The 13,833-nt window shown below is 44.3% G+C and overlaps 1 protein-coding gene across 6 annotated transcripts in view; it reads left to right on the forward strand.

Annotated features, from left to right (window-relative positions):
- The window catches only part of RFX3 (regulatory factor X3), a 1,045,627-nt gene that overhangs the window by 390,610 nt on the left and 641,184 nt on the right, over positions 1-13,833 (forward strand). The gene's annotated exons all lie outside the window — the stretch shown is intronic.

Below are 13,833 nucleotides of genomic sequence, written 5' to 3' on the forward strand. Positions count from 1 at the left end.
CTTCTGGCAGTTCATCTAGCCAAAGAAAAGAACACAGCGGTGGATGCTCTGAGCAGGCAGAGCGCAATCTCCCATGAATGGGAACTAGCTCAGGAAGTCCTTCAAGAGATCATCCCCCTTTGGGGAACCCCTCAAGTGGATCTGTTCACGACCAGTGTCAACTGGAAGTGCTCCAAGGACTTTCCCCAAAGAGGAACTGTAGGGCACGCGTTCGTAGTGGACTAGGAATTTCTACTCCTGTATGTGTTTCCACCAGTCCCCGTTACTCCTCACGTAATACGGAGGTTGAGGAAGATCGGGAAAACTATGATCCTGATTGCTGTGGATTGGGCCAGGAGAATGTGGTACCCGGACCTTCTAAAGATGGCCATCTGCCCTCCAATTCGTCATCGCAAAAGAGAGGACCTACTCTTGCAAGAGGAAGGTCACATCCTTCACCCAGGGATCAGGACTCTCAACCTTCACGCCTGGTGTCTGAAAGGGTGAGATATAAAGATTGGGACCTTCCAGAAGACGTAATGGAAGTGAGGCTTTCGGCAAGAAGACCAGCAACTAAATCCCTCTACCGCTGCTGTTCGAATAGATTCCTGGTGCAGGGAAAAGAAACTAGATCCTTTCTCACGTAATCTTCCCCAGGTTTTGTCTTTCTTACTTTACTTGACCCATTCTGGGTTGCAAGGGGCCACAGTGAAGGGCTATTTAGCGGACCTTTCAATTTTCAAAAGATCTCCAGATGAGGGACTATACTTCAAAGAGCCGATTGTAATAAAGTTTCTGAAAGGCTTAACAAATTTGTTTTCGCCTACTCCCTTCATCGTGCCATCATGGGATCTAAAGCTTGCACTAAGATGTCTTATGGGCGATCCCTTTGAGCCCTTACATTTGTGCCCTTTAAGGATGCTCACCATAAAAACTGCCTTTTTAGTAGCCATCACATCTGCCCATAGGGTAAGTGAGATACACACTCTATCTTCCAAACAGCCTTTCACATCCTTCTTCAAGGATAAGGTAGTTTTAAGGATTAAGTCATCTTTCCTGCCAAATGTGTCAGAATTTCATTTGGCAAAACGTATTGCACTACCATCTTTTTATCCTCCTCCTTATCCATCGAAAGGAGGAAGAGAGACTACATCATCTAGCCCCGAAAAGGGTACTAAGTTTCTATATTACAAGAACTGCAAGTATTTGCCAAGATGATCAGCTTTTCATTGGTTATGCTGGTCAAAGGTTAGGCCTAGCAGTCACAAAACAAACCATCACTAGATGGATTGTTATGTGTATGACTGAGTGTTACTCGTTGGCAGGCAAGGATTCGCCCGAAGGTCTGAGCGTGCATTCCACTAGACAGGTGGCTGCTCCCTCAGCTCTAGAAAGAGGTGCACCACTGAGGGACATTTGCAAAGCGGCAACATGGAAGTCCCTTCATACATTTAGTAAATTCTACTGTGTAGATTATTTTTCAGGAGAGGAATTTGGCAAAACTGTCTTCCATAATATTAAGAAATAAGTATAATCTTGGCACCCTCCTCCTAACTCAAACGGCTTTGGGAGTCTATTAAAGATGAGGAGTACATGGGAGGACACAATCCATTCGAAGAACAAGTTACTTACCCGTGGTAACGTTCTTTCGACTGGATGTTCCTCCCTCGTATTCCTCATCACCCTGCCATCCAGCCTAGAATTTCCGTGTCTTGCACCTTCCTTTCTCGCAACGTCAAAACTATCTCCTCCTATGACACAGCAGCTAATTAAAGGAGAAAAAAGTAAGAACTGAGGTAATGGTCGGCGCACATGCTCTATATACCAGCATTGATGTCACGAGGGACGCTACAGAGACTGTCGAGGACCAAGAATCGACGCAGTATGATGCTCGGCCCTAAAGAAATTTCTGAAGCAAGTTGCAAGCAGACTTCAATATATCAAAGATGAGGAATAAGTAGGAGGAACATCCAGTTGAAAGAACATTACCGCAGGTAAGTAACTTGTTCTTCTCTTCCCAGGTAAAGTTGGTGTACTCCCTTGCCAAGTACTACCTTCTACAACAACTGCCTTTCTTTACATGGGTGCGAACCCCAGTCTCGCCTGGTTTTAACAGTTCTCCTTCTTTCTAGACAAGTTGTACTGTCCTGCCAGGTACTACCTATTACACATCCAACCTGGTTCACCTTTCTTCCCGATATTGTGATTATAAAGATGAGCAACTGTGGTATTCCCATCTGTCTTCCTCCTTCTGGGAAGGCTTGGTTTAATCTCCTGCCAACCACTACCATGTACGACCAACGATGTAACAGCTTATTCTCCTTCACTTTCAGGGTCCCAGACCCCAGGTTCAAGATAGTATTCCCCTTCATCACTTGCCACCGCCCTCTCCTTCTCATTAAGGTTTCAGACTCTAGGTTCTGGGTATTCTGTTCCCCTTTTGACAACTTCAACTCATCACGGTCCCAGACACTAGGTACAGGGTATTCTTTCCCCCCTTTTTGCTTGCCACCACTTCTTGTGCTTCCTAGCGGTTCCCTGCCCATTCGTGTACCTTTGGGTACGGCTCATAATGGCATCCACTTTCTTCCAGCTTCCTCCATCAGCCTAGGGACTCTCACTGCTTGCGAAGGCTCTGCTTGGTCTGCTGCAGCTCCGCAGTACTGGCCTTCCTTCAAGAGGTTGTCTTGCTTCCAATAGCTCGGGGTTGACTGCTGTCTTTGTCCACAAGCTTGCAAGTATCTCGGGACCGGCTCCAGAGCTCTCAACCTCTGCGTGGGCATCCCGGCTTCCTTCCAAGGTGCAGCAAACACAGTCCTCTTCCTTGCGGGTCCTCCAGGGAGGACTGGTCTCCGTTTGGAGTCATTCCTTGCTTTTTATCTGTTCTTCGGGTTTAACCAATTTGAATAAGCTGGTCTGCTCACTGCGGTTCCACAAGGTGTTCTTCTGCGCATCTTCCTAAACGCAGTACTACTTCTTCGTCTCAGTATAATTGAAAGGAGGACACACCTCTACCGTCTTTGCATACATAGAAGTATTGAGGAGCCTTGCACCATGGAGAGGGTAAGAGGCTGAGGGAGCTGGAATTGTGGCGTAAGTGTACTGCGTCTCTCCTAGGTCGCCATCCCTCATCCCATGAGGTACAACCCCCAGCAGGATTATTGGACTGTGGCCGCACTGCCCTGGCCACATGAGAAGGGACGGTATCCATGGATTTGTCACAATATGTACGCGTACAAGATGTCTATTTTGTATATGTACACTACTATATATACGAAAACTCCTATTAAAGTTAGGACTGACTTTGATGTCGGTTTTTATATGCATATATAAGACTTTTAGGAGTGTCTACATATATGAAATGTAAAACTCCTGTGCACCTCTTTTACATGTTGAATACTTTCATCAAATTTAGACCTCACTTTAATATGAACCTTTATATGTATAGTAGACGCATAAGACTTGAGCAGAGTGTACATCTTATAAACCAACTGTACATGTCAGAAAATATATGTATAAAACCTCACATCAAAGTCAGCATGTATAAAACCTTTCAACACCTCCTATACATGTAATAACTCTCAGCAAAGTCAACCCTCACCTCATTGTGAGCTTTCATATGTATAGGAGCCATAGTACAAGTGCATTTCATGACTTTATACCAAACACTCATCTGCTACTTATTCACCATACACACATGCCACTTACACATCAAACACCAATACTTCTTGCACCATATGCTCTTTCTGCAGACACACTTACGAGACACACTCATTCCACCCAGTTGCCTATTTATAGAAGGGCTAGAAGGCATGCACAACATGAATGCACATCTTGTACACGAAATGGACATGTATGTGTATGAAATGTTAATTACGTACATGTGCAGTACTATGCGTATAAAAGCTCACATCAAAGTCAGAACTAACTTTGATGGGAATTCTTGTATGTATTTAGGACGCATAGAAGATGTAAATGGAGTACATGTATGAAATGTAAACCATATGGTTCATATGCCATAAGCTCATACGATGATAGTCATACTGGTACACTCCTACTACATACACTAAGACGACAGACACTCATACACTGTGCATAATATTCACAACAAATAACACAAATTCGATGTGCAAAACATTTTAAATAGAGTTAAGGTTAATCTAGCATAAAGTGAAGCCTACAAAGAGTGGGAATAGCTATGTGAAGGTATGACCACTCACTTTATAACACTACAAATTCAACCTTCAAATTCTCTTCAAGCATCATGCAGGTTACTGTACACCTGTGTATAAATGTACGAAATTCATATGTAGACGTACATTATGCAATGCACTTTTACCCCATATGGTCTTGCACCACTCGCTTTTATGACATACACTCTTAGGCCATACACCGTTACCTTATACAATAATGCACTCATACGCCATATACCTTCAAGCAACTCTCATACACGATATGTTACTTGGTAAAATAAATGAAAGTATCTATTAAAAATTGTTTACATAAAGAGTTATGGTTAATTTAACAAAAACAAAAGTCTACAAGAAGTGTAAATGACAAATTTAAGGTACACTTAGTACATATGGCTACATTTACTAGATAATACTACAAATGTAACCATACAAGTATGTAAATGCTCACAACACTACAACTAATAACATACCCCTGCAAATTCAACTCATCTATAAACACTCATTGCATACCACTACAAATCCAACCTTAATGCTAATTTTAAGTATTAGGCAGTCCATAGCACTGTTAAAGTGAGTGGTAAGGTTGGATTTGTAGTGGTATGAAGTGACTGTTTTTAGTTGTGGTTTTGTGTATGGATTTAGCATTGGTAGCATTGGTATGTATTCATGTGTATTGATATGGAGTTATTGTTTGTACTTATACATTTGTCGTTGCATTTTTAGTGGTATGTACTAAGTCGCTTACCACCTTGAATTTTGAGCCCTTAATGTTATTTATACTTTTTGCAGACTTTAGGTTTTGTTAGATTACCATTAATGCTTAAAAAAGCATTTTAATAGATAATATGAATATCTACATGTTTCAAAGTATTGGCTTTAATATATAGGTTACTCAATTTCCTGTCTTACTGTTTGCATGTTGCACTTGCATGCTGACCAAAGCTGATTTAGGATTTCTGCCTTGAAAAAGACCATGTTGGTCAAAACATGTGTTGGCAAAGTGTAGCAATCAATATTGTGCTTTGTCATACATGGGTGGAATGTGTTTATTAAAATAGACAAAAAATACATAAGCAAATTGTCCTTTGTGTGTTGTGGTAACAGTATCATTGAATAATAGTTTGACATACTATCAAACAAGCGCATTAGATCATGGCTCTTTTTGTTTAAATGTGTGAGGTTACAGGAATAGCCTTGCACAAGTGATGGAAGAGAAAGTAAAACTGTTACTTTATCCCTGAGAAAAGGAAGAGTTTTGATGTCTTTTGTTTGAGCTATTCACCCAGTCAATGACCACCACTGTAACCTCGGAATGCATGATGGGTACAGAGTCTACCTAGATATCTTCAGGATAGAGTTGCTCGCTTATTTCAAGAGATAGCGGTGCAAATGGTGGCTTTTTCCTATCCAAGTCTCTACTTCTATTTGTCCATGGTCTTATCACTACATGGCTTGTTTTTCTCTGGATCTCCCTGGTGGCCTGGTAAAAGCAAAAAAGCCTTGTATTACAATTGAATCTCGTAACTTTAGGGGAATATCCCTTATTTCTTTCAAAGCTACCATCTTGCCAAAACTTCAGTCGCTTGGTGACAATTCTGAAGTCGATGATCTTGTGAAACTCTACGACTCCACAGTTCTGGCTACCATTGATACCCTTGCTCCAATAAAAACAATTCTGGTTAAACCTGGACCTGAGAAAGGTCCTTGGGTCACTGATGACATTATCCATCTTGGAAAACAAAAGAGGCTGCTCGAGAGGAAGTGGCATAATTTTCAATCTGATGACAACAAAGCTCTTTTATACGGATGCTGGCGCTAAGTATAAAAAAGCCATTGACTATCGTATCATCCAATGATGCTAACTCTGACTCCAAGGATTTGTTCTGTATTCTAAAAGAACTTGAGGGGAACATTTATTTACACTTGCAGGTGGAGCAAAATGACACCTGGTGCCAATCTATTCAAGATGCTAGGATTGCGAAGTTACAACTCATCATCATATAGACCTAACAAACCGTGAGCAGTTCCACTTCCTCCCTCTCATGAATACCTTAGGGGCATCTCAGTGTCCCTTACTTTTCCTTTAATCACGTGCCTGAGGGCTTTGTCCTCCAGGTCATGAAGTCCATGAAGCCCACCTTTTGGAAGGGTGGCACTTGTCCAACCTTCGTGATTATGGACGGTGCAGTTTCCTTGGTCCCTATCATCACAAAAATAATGAATACCTCCTTTGATGCCTCTGTTGTACCTGGTAGTCACAAGGAAGCCTGGAGTATGCCACTACTTAAAAGGAGTCTCTTGATCACAGCATTGCCGGGAATTATTGTCCCATCACATGCATCTCTTTCCTGTTAAAAATCCTGGATCGGGTCGCTTATTTGTAGGTACAAAACCATCTTGAAACTTTCAGGATCCTTAGCGAAAGGCAATCTGGATTCCGTGCACCGCATGGCACTCAGACGGTCTTTCTTGATCTTGAATCTAGCATCATTGAAATCATTGACAGTGGTAATGTTGCCATGTTAATGTTATTGGATCTTTCAGCAGCATTTGATTTGGTCGGTCACTGTATGTCCTCCTCTTCAGTAATGTCTTTTCGAAGGGATTGTGTCCTCTGACGTAATCTTTATCTTGATAGATTCCTTCCAGCTTGCTGGCCTCGGAAAATGTTTTCAGTAGAGGGCGCTGCGCGTCGAAGTCCCTCGAGCTGGTGTCCTTCGACAGCCTCCGTATCGGCGCCGACGTCAACATGCATATGAATAGACTTGCGCAGCGTCCGTTGCTCAGTTCCATTTTTCCACGCTTCGTGGGCCTCGGAATTGTGTTGCTCAGTTTGTTCTTCAACTAGATTCTACTTATTCCTCGAAGATATCATACTTCATTCGATGGCTTCCTCATCCGAACCGTCGACCCCATGGTCTGGCTTCAAAAAGTGTCGTGATTGTGGAAAGAAAATCTCGTTGACGGATCCTCACAGGATCTGTTTGTGGTGCCTGGGATCGGAGCACCATTGTTTAGAATGCGAGGACTGCATGTCCATGACGCCGAAAGCCTTGAAGGAGCGTAAGGGGAAGCTCGAAAGAGGTAAGACTCTTAAAACTTCTACGCCTTCGAAAGTTTCCTCGGCGGAGTCAAGACATTCGTCTCCTCGCCGTCACAGGAAACATTCCCGTTCGAGGTCTCGAAGCGGTTCCCATCAGTCGGTGAGATCCAAACACTGTAAATAGAGGCGTTGTAGACCACCCTCTTCTTCGTCTTCTTCTGTTTCCCCAGAAAGGGTCACCTGCCCCACGAAACACAGCTCTCCAGCTAAGTGGGAGGAATTCTGTAAAAAGATGCTTAGCGTCTTCGACCCCCTCGAAGACAGCTAAAGGTGATACCCTGGGTGAAAGACCCGAAAAATCGAAACGCCGCGAGTCATTGCACCCGGCGAAAGAAACTGCCCGAGAGTGTCATGGACCCTCGAGCAAAGGCAGTAAGACCGCGTCATTGATGCCGTCGTCGAAAGTCCATTCGACTCCTAAATCTGCGTCATTGACGCCATTATCCAGGGGCCCATCGACACACAGATCGGTCGAATCGACGCCGTCTTCGACGCCGATGTCGACGCCGATAAAGGACAAACCTACTGCTGTCACAACCTCTCAGTCAGTAGACGTACCGAGGGCTTCGACCATGAACTCAAGAATGTCGTCGATAACCTCGATGACTCTGAGTCGGATTCTGATTCTCTCGAGTTCTTCAAGGTCTCTTCATACCTTTTCGACGCCTTTTTCGGTTTCATCGAAGCCTTTGACTTCCGAGTCGACAACTTCGAAGTTTTCTCAACCGGTTACTACAAGCTTGGCCCCTTCTGCTCTAGAAATGGGTTTTATGCCATTCCCAAGGTCGGATTATTTCAGAGCCTTGTCCCCTATTTATGAGGAAGGGGAGGATTCTGATCATGAAAGACCTTTTGGGTTGCAAAGGACTACAACACCTGTACCAGAGGAATTTATCTCTGAAGAGAATAGGTTGAAGGACCTTCAAGAATCCTTGCATGATGCAAGTGGTTTAGATACATCCCCAGAAGTAGAATTTGCTAAACCAGACCCAGCGGAACATGCTGAGACCCCTTACAGTATTTTAATGGCCAGAATAATAGAATTCATGGGTTGGTCTACACCTTCACCTTCTTTTCAACAAGATGATCTTACAGACATTTTAATTAAAGGCCCACAGGAAGATCCTGTGGTTCCCTTTCATACTGCATTGCAGAGGAACATTTCGGCCAACTATGAAACTCCTGAGGTTATCCCGGCAGTTAATAAAAAACTATCTGCCAAATATAGGGTATCTGCTTCTGACCCTGAATATTTGTCCAAACATCCAACTCCAGAGAGTCTGGTTGTACAAGCAGCAACTTCATCGAACAGTAGATCTGCATACCCTATTGTTCCACAAGACAGGGGTGATAAGAGATTTGACGCTATGTCAAAAAAGGTCATTTCTGCGTGTAGCATGGCGCTTAAATCCATTAATGCTACTTGTACGCTTACAAGATTCAGCCATACACTTTGGGAGTGTGCTTCATCTGCGGCTGACTGTCTCCCGGAAGGAGAAGAAAGGGAAGCTTTTCTGAACATCATTAAAGATGGTAAAGACGCAATGTGCGAATCCCTTCAAAGTGGCATTGATTCTGCTGACAGTATCAGCAGGGCCATGGCGGCAAGTACTAAAATCCACAGGTTTGCGTGGTTGTGAAAGTCTGGTTTTGCTCCAGATGTACAGGCCAGACCTTTGAATATGCCCTTTGACGGCTCTTCTTTATTTGGAAAGAAGGCTGATGACAGCCTAGAGAGGTTACAAAAATCCAAGGCAGCAGTGAAATACATTGGAGCTGCAATCCGTCAAACTCCCTATCGCCCCTCAGGAACCTCTTGGAGAGGTAGGTCCTTTTGTTTTTATTCTGCATTCGGAAAAGGCAGAGGACAGCCGGCTCAAAGAGGCCAAAGACGATTCACCCGAGGTGGGTGGGTTAAAAGTACAAAAGCCGCAGCAGGTGCCTCTTTACCCTCGGCATCTGTGTCAGCCGCCTCTAAACCACTCTGAGGACTCTCCTCACAAGACACCATTAGGGGGCAGGTTAACTCAACATCTGAAGGAATGGCAGGCTATTACATCAGATGCTTGGGCATTGGAGACAGTTGCCCAAGGTTACTGCCTGCCTTTTCTACGCACCCCTCAGAGTCATCCACCTGGGAACAACTCTTTGAAGTTTCCAGATCCGCTCCTTTTGCAGGAGATTCTAGACCTGCTAGAGAAAGGTGCCATAGAACCGGTACCTGTAGCGGAGAGGAACAAGGGTTGGTACTCCCCCCTACTTTCTAATACCGAAGAAGGACGGAGAACTGAGACATATCTTGGACTTACGAGAATTGAACAAGTTCCTCAGGAAGGACAAGTTCAAGATGGTAACTATCTCTCAGATCGTTCAGGCCCTCCAGCTTCAGGACTGGCTGGTATCTCTGGACCTTCAGGATACTTATTTCCATTTGCCAATCCATCTCAAACACAGGAAAAAGCTGAGGTTCGCAATTGGCAACTCTCATTATCAATTTCGAGTTCTGCCATTTGGTCTGACCTCCACCCTGAGGGTCTTCACCAAGCTAATGTCGGTAGTGGCTGCAAGTCTAAGGAGGGAAGGGATCCACGTATACCCCTACCTAGACGATTGGTTGATCAGAGCTGTATCTTCGGAACAAGCTCAGATCCAACTAGATTATGTCTGCCACTTCCTTCACAAACTGGGCTTCTCTCTCAATTTAAAGAAGTCACAGATGATACCATCACAGAGACTCCAGTTCATCGGAGCGGTCCTGGACACTTCCCTGGGGAAAGCCTCGCCACCAGAGGTGAGGTCTCAAGATATTCTGCAGATGGTCACAAAGTTTCAAAATGCCCAACGTCTTCCAGCCTTCGACATTTTGAGGTTGCTAGGCCTCATGGCATCCTGCATCTTCCTTGTGCCAGAGGCTCGCTTGAGAATGAGATCTCTCCAGTGGGCACTAAGAACTCAGTGGTCGCAATTCTCAGGAAGAATGACAGATCTTCTTCAGGTTCTGGACAAAGTGGCTCGAGACTTTCAGTGGTGGGCCTGTCGGGAGAACATTTTGAAAGGAGAACTGTTTTGGAAACCATGGCCGGAGATAACAGTAGTCACGGATGCCTCACTCACGGGGTGGGGAGCCCATGCCAACGACTTGACCATCAGCGGTTGTTGGTCTCCATCGGAGTCCAGACTACATATCAACCTGTTGGAGCTGAGAGCTATCAGACTAGCGCTGAAGGCTTTTCTGCCATCTGTACAAGGGAAAAATGTCCTAATAATCACGGACAACACAGTGGCCATGCACTACCTCAACAAAAGAGGAGGCGTAGGATCACTGCCACTGTGCAGAGAGGCGAAGCCGCTCTGGTTTTGGGCAATTCAAGAAGGAATCTCTCTATCGGCAGTTCACTTAGCCGGAGAGAAGAACTTGACAGCGGACGCTCTGAGCAGGCAGAGCACAATCTCTCACGAGTGGGAGATAGCTCAGGAGGTCCTTCAAGAGATCTTCGCCCTTTGGGGAACCCCTCAAGTGGATCTGTTTGCCACCAGTATCAACAGGAAGTGCAATCAGTTTTGTTCAAGGGAATTTCCCCCGAGAGGAGCTCTAGGGGACGTGTTTGTAGTGGACTGGGAGTTTCCACTTCTGTACGCGTTTCCTCCAGTCCCTGTCATTCCTCAGATGATCAGGAGGTTGAGAAGATTCCGGAAGACTATGATCCTAATTGCCCCAGACTGAGCCAGGAGAACGTGGTACCCGGACCTTCTGGACATGTCCATCTGCCCTCCGATTCGTCTTCCACACAGGGAGGATCTTCTCTCGCAGAAGGGAGTTCAGGTTCTCCATAAAGACATCAGAACCCTCAACCTTCACGCTTGATTTCTGAAAGGTTGAGATACAAGGATTGGGACCTCCCAGATGACGTCGGGGAGGTGTTGCTTTCGGCTAGAAGGCCAGCAACAAAGACTTTATACCGCTGCCGTTGGAACACATTTTGCAGCTGGTGTAGAGAAAAGAATATCGAACCCTTCTCATGCAGTACACCAATGGTGTTATCTTTTCTACTCTATTTGGCGAATTCAGGTCTTCAAGTTGGTACGATCAAGGGCTACCTCGCAGTGCTATCGATCTTCAAGCGCACTGCGGAGGAGCCATCATACTTCAAATTACCCCTTGTAATACAATTTTTGAAGCTGTTAACTAATGTCTATCCCCCGAGACGTTCCAAGTTCCCTTGTGGGACTTAAATTTAGTCTTAAATTTCCTGATGGGCACTCCTTTTGAACCACTCCACTGTTGTTTGTTAAGATTTCTCACCCTTAAAACTGTCTTATTAGTGGCTTTGACATCTGCCAGGAGGGTGAGCGAATTACAAGCTCTATCTTGTAAACCCCCTCATACAATTTTTCACAAAGACAAAGTTGTCGTACAAGTGAAGCCTAATTTCCTCCCAAAGGTAGTCTCTGAATTCCACATCACTCAGAAGATAACCTTACCTTCCTTCTATCCTCCTCTCATCCTGGGAAAGAGGAAGAGAGGCTACATAGGCTGGATCCAAGGCGAGCCTTGAGTTTTTATATCAGCAGACTTGCTAAGATTAGGCAAGCAGACCAACTGTTCATAGGTTACACAGGGCAATTAGGATTGCCAATCACAAAACAGACCATTTCCAGATGGATTATTTTAGCCATTCTAGAATGCTACAAATTGGCAGGGAATGAGCCCCCTCAAAATCTTAGGGCTCATTCAAACAGGGGTATCGCAGCCTCTTCGGCCCTCCAAAGAGGGGTACCGATTCGAGACATATGTGCGGCTACCACATGGTCGTCCGCACATACCTTTAAAAAATTATACAATCTGGATTCCTCCTCTAGCCAAGAGACTAGATTTGGTAAAGCTGTGTTACACTCTGTTCATTCTTAAAGGGGAATATGGCAATTTTACTCCCACCTCCGTTTAAACACCACTGCTATGGGAGTCTATCAAGATAAGGACTATGTCGGAGGACACAACCCCTCGAAGAACAAGTTACTTCTTACCTTGTAACGTTCTTTCAATGGGGTGTTCCTCTGACGTACTCCTTATCGCCCCTCCCATCCATCCCCGCAGTAAAACTTCCTTACGCTCCTTCAAGGTCAATAACCACTTCATGCACAGCTATTCTTAAGCTTCAAAACAGAACTGAGCAACGGATGCTGCGCGAGTCTATTTATATGCATGATGATGACGTCGGCGCCGATACGGAGGCTGTCGAAGGACACCAGCTCGAGGGACGTCGACGCGCAGAACGCCCTCTACTGAAAAAAAATGACGATGCCAGCATGCTGGAAGGAATCTATCAAGATAAGGAATACGTCGGAGGAACATCCCATCGAAAGAAAGGTACAAGGTAAGAAGTAACTTGTTCTTCTAACTGACAGATCAGCTAGAGTTTTTTCAGGGAACCATTCTGCTTTACCACTCTGACTTGTGGTGTACCTCAGGCTTCTTTCTTGGCCCCTACTTTGTATAATGTTTACACTTGTCGTCTTTTTGACTTATTTGATAATTTTGGTGACAAATACAGTAATTATGCTGATGACTAAGACACAGATTCTTCTCCAATTATCAGGCGTTTATGAAAATGACTCTGGGGCCATTCATTAAATGTATTTGGTAATTCAGGACTGGATGCCACAGAACTCTCTAGCACTTAATAATACCAAAACAGAGCTATTGATTCTGGGCACTGGGGCTCACCTTTGGAAGTTGGCTTGTGATTACATTTCATTCACTATTTCAGATTGTGTAATTCCGGTGGCCTCCAAGGTTAAAACGCTGGGAGTAATTTTGTATGCTGAATTGTCAATGAATAAACACGTTAACCATCTTGGATCTTCATGTGCCTATTTTCTTAAACCTATTAGGCAGATCTGGCTGTATTTGTCGGAACAGAAGTGTGCTATTTTAGCTAGTACTATCATTGGCTCAAAGATTGACTATTGTAATGGCCTTCTTGCCGGTACGTAACAGTATAATTTGGCAAAGCTGCAGGTCATTCAGAACGATGCTGTTCGAGCTGTTGTTTGGTCTCTCGTTGTGATAACATCACGCAGGCTATGTGCTCGCTTCATTGGCTGCCTCTTAGGGCACGTATCTCTCCTGAGATTTTGGCTCTCAATCATAAATGCTTACATGGAACTGGTCCTATTGACCTCTCTCGCCGCATTAAACGTGCGACTGTCCATCGAACACTGCGTTTCGAATTATGATGACTGCCTGGAGGTGTATAGCATCAAATTACAGCATGCCCGTAAAACTATGTTTGACGATATTGCTCCAGCTCTGTGGAACTCCTTGCGGTGTGCTTTTGTGCTGTATTCCTGATTTCGCCAACTTTAAGTTTGCTGTAAAAACTCGATTTGATGGCTAGGATACTGTACTGCAGACTTTTTGTGTCTTTTTTTCTGTTTTTGTTTTGTTTAGCGTGCTGAGGTATATAGGCGTGTTGTGCTTTATTAGAAATAATAATAATCTATCTGCACATCTCAAATCTTATATTAACAAACTGGGATGAATCTATGTCTCGAGTC

Source organism: Ambystoma mexicanum, chromosome 6p (assembly GCF_040938575.1).
Source record: "Ambystoma mexicanum isolate Mex_15411 chromosome 6p, UKY_AmexF1_1, whole genome shotgun sequence".
Lineage (NCBI taxonomy): Eukaryota > Metazoa > Chordata > Amphibia > Caudata > Ambystomatidae > Ambystoma > Ambystoma mexicanum.